Source organism: Dama dama, chromosome 25 (genome assembly GCF_033118175.1).
Source record: "Dama dama isolate Ldn47 chromosome 25, ASM3311817v1, whole genome shotgun sequence".
Classification (NCBI taxonomy): Eukaryota; Metazoa; Chordata; class Mammalia; order Artiodactyla; family Cervidae; genus Dama; species Dama dama.
The window spans coordinates 23,902,957-23,906,574 of NC_083705.1; positions in this window are offsets into that span (position 1 = coordinate 23,902,957).

Consider the following 3,618-nt stretch of genomic DNA (forward strand, 5'->3'; position numbering starts at 1 on the left):
TTAAAACGATCTCCCCTTGAACACAGCCTGGGACTCATATTTCCATGGCTTCTAAATATAGAAGAAAATCTTAGAATTTGGATCATACTAAATACCTATGACAGTGTGCCACTTCGTGGTTAAATCATTTGCCTTCTATGTTCTTGACAGTCAGGAGGCATGGCTGGGGTGTGACGATAATGGAGAACTTTATCCTTGTAGTTTGCTTTTTAGCAGTAGTTTGCCAGCCTGGCTGAGAAAACATACATTGTTAGTGCAATAGATTGAGTTTGCACAAGGATCATGGGTTTATGTTGGGTATTGAATAGAGAACAAGTCAGGCACTACTAACACCTTGAAGTTAGAAGAGCGTAGATTCTAGTGTCAGACTGATAGAATTCACGTTTCACTTGCCATTTACTAGCTGTTTGACCTTGGGAAGTCAATTAACTTCCATGTGTATTAGCATTACTGTCAGGAAAATGGGAATAAAGTTTTATAAACCTCAAAATTATGAATGGTAAGTGAATTAATAAATATGCTTTGTTTATAGTATGTACTAAATAGGTATCCAGAATTATAATAGTAAAAGTTAATATTTACTGGCTGTTTCCTTTGTCAGACATGAGTTCAGTGATTTACATACATCATCTTGTTTAACTCACTGCAATCCCTGAGATAGAGACTATTTAATGCTCATTTTGTAAGGAAGAGCACTATAGAGAAGTTAAATAATTATTCCTAAATTCACATCAGTTCAGTTCAGTGACTCAGTTGTGTCCAACTCTGTGACCTAAATTCACATATTCCTAAATTCACATAGCCAATAGGTGTTAGCACATCTCTTAAAACTATGCCCTCACTTCTATGCTAAAAACGGTATTTTCTAATAGAAGTATTTTAGAAAAAGAGAAGGCAAAAGTAAGAAGCCCTGTTTCAGAGCATTCTGGGCTTTTAAGCTGACAAATTAACCTCTACATTGCAAACTTTGCCTTTGATGATTTGCCTTAAATGTTGTCAATAAATGGTTGATATTGTTGATATAACCTTTGTCTGTGGTATATTATTTTCAAAGATTAACTTCTAAGTGTATTTTTTAAATGCAGGGACTCTGATTTCATTGTAACTGTACAGACGATGAATGTTTAACACTGAAGATCCATGATTTTAATGTTAAAGATGAGTTCTATTATAATCAAAAGAAAATGTTGTCTCAATACAGATGCCTGGAGTAAATTTTGGTTGCAATGAGATGGGATGATTCTTTTATTTATGTCAGTTCTTTCAATTGTGCACTGCATGTTAAAATTCTTTACAATAAAGGATTATTTTTCTTACATCTCTGTAAGCTTATTATTTCCACAATCTTTTTAGTAAGAAAGATGTTCATTGAGAACACAGATGTTTCAGACTTTAAGGGAGGTTAATGTTTTAGGGCAATGGTCTATCTAGTCAAAGATATGGTTTTTCCAGTGGTCATGTATAGATGTGAGAGTTGGACTGTGAAGAAAGCTGAGCACTGAAGAATTGATGCTTTTGAACTTTGGTGTTGGAGAAGACTCTTGAGAGTCCCTTGGACTGCAAGGAGATCCAACCAGTCCATCCTAAAGGAGATCAGTCCTGGGTGTTCATTGGAAGGACTGATGCTAAAGCTGAAACTCCAATACTTTGGCCACTTGATGCAAAGAGCTGACTCACTGGAAAAGACCCTGATGCTGGGAGGGACTGGGGGCAGGAGGAGAAGGGGACGACAGAAGATGAGATGGCTGGATGGCATCACCAACTTGATGGACATGAGTTTGAGTAAACTCCAGGAGTTGGTGATGGACAGGGAGGCCTGGCATGCTGCGATTCATGGAGTCTCAAAGAGTCGGACATGACTGAGCGACTAAAGTGAACTGAACTGAATGTTTTGGAAAGCGTAAGCTTTAAAAATAACTTAGATCCATTTAATTTTAATGTCCTTGAGCAAATTACTTAAACTCTCTGAATCTATTTGTTTATAACAGAAAGATTTGTTTTAACTTCACTTAGCAAGGCTATGTCAAACATAAATACTGTGCAAGGCACTTTATAATATTCCTGTAAAAGCCATTGCTATTAAGACAGGTCTGTGTAGTAAGACACGAATCTGTATGATCCCATCTATATTAGTCACAGCTATTCTATTGATTCTGCTTCTGCAGAGAGCTCTGTCTCCCTCTCTCTCCCTCCCTCCCCTGCCAGCTACCTGTATCTGCGTGTGCTGTATGTGTGTGCTCAGTTGCTTTAGTCATGTCTAACTCCTTGTGACCCATGGACTGTAGCCCCCTAGGCCCCTCTGTCCATGGAATTCTCCAGGCAAGAATACTGGAGTGGGTTGCCGTGCCCTCCTCCAGAGTATCTTCCTGACCCAGGGATTGAACCCAGGTCTCTTACGTCTCCTGCATTGGCAGGGGGGTTCTTTACCACTAGCACCACCTGGAATATATCTATCTAAATATATAAAAGAGAGAGAAAAAGAGACCTCTTATTTTCTCTATGTAGATATCTATACATATTTATACCTATAAACATCTCTATATTAGATAACTCTTGATAATTATTAACTAATTACTAATATTGACTACTATCATTAACTGGCATTAAATACTAATTATTATGACATGGTAGGAGTTATTAAGTGTGAAATTTGTAGGGCTAGCCAGTAGGCTAGAAATTCAGGAAGGGTTGTTATTACAGTCTTGAGTCTAAAATCTCCATGTGGGCCAACTGGCTGGGATATAAGACAGTGCTTTTATGTTGCAGTATTGAGGCAGAATTGCTTTTTCTTTAGGAAGACTGTCTTTTCTCTTAATGCCTTCAAACGATTAGATGAGGCCCATCCATTATGGACAATGATTTGCTTTAACTAAAGTCAAATGATTATAAATGCTAGTTACGTCCACAATTACCTTCACAGAAATACCTAATGTTTGACCAAATGTCTGGGCCCCATAGCCCAGCCAAGATAACACACTGTAATCCATGACGTGAAATTTTTTTCTTTTCCTGGTGTTAGGGTCACAACTACACTAATAAGCATTCTAGTCGGCTATGTTACAGTGTTAATGATGCCTTAAACCCATTCCACCGTCAATTGAGATGGAAGGATTGTTAATGGCAGGCAAATCATAGGAAAAAGCAGCCTCTGCTGTCGGAATTCCCAGCACTAACTGAGTCAATAATTGATAACTGGGCAAGGATGGCAGACGTGATGGCACGGGACTGAAGCCAGGAGAAGCGCACCTTGATTCCTTCAGAGTTGCTTCTGGGCTCGTCTTCTCTTTACTGCAGCTCAAACCAGCTCCCCCTGGGAGATTGAATCCTGTTCTCACAAAGGTGTCCTATTACTGTTATGTGAAAGCAGTTCCTTGAAGTAGCACTCTGAACTCCCTATTATGTCAGGATGATGGAGTCACCTGTCTCTTAGCAACTGCTGTGGCTGCCTCATTTCCTGGGAGACCCTGGCTTTGCAGATGACAGATCATCATTTGCTTATCTGAGTCACATTTGAGATGTAGATAGTACTTTGGAAGGAAACATGGGAGTCACTCTTGATTTCTAATATAACAACTGTAGGTATCCACCAAAGAAGGTAATTCCAGTACTGCCTTTTTG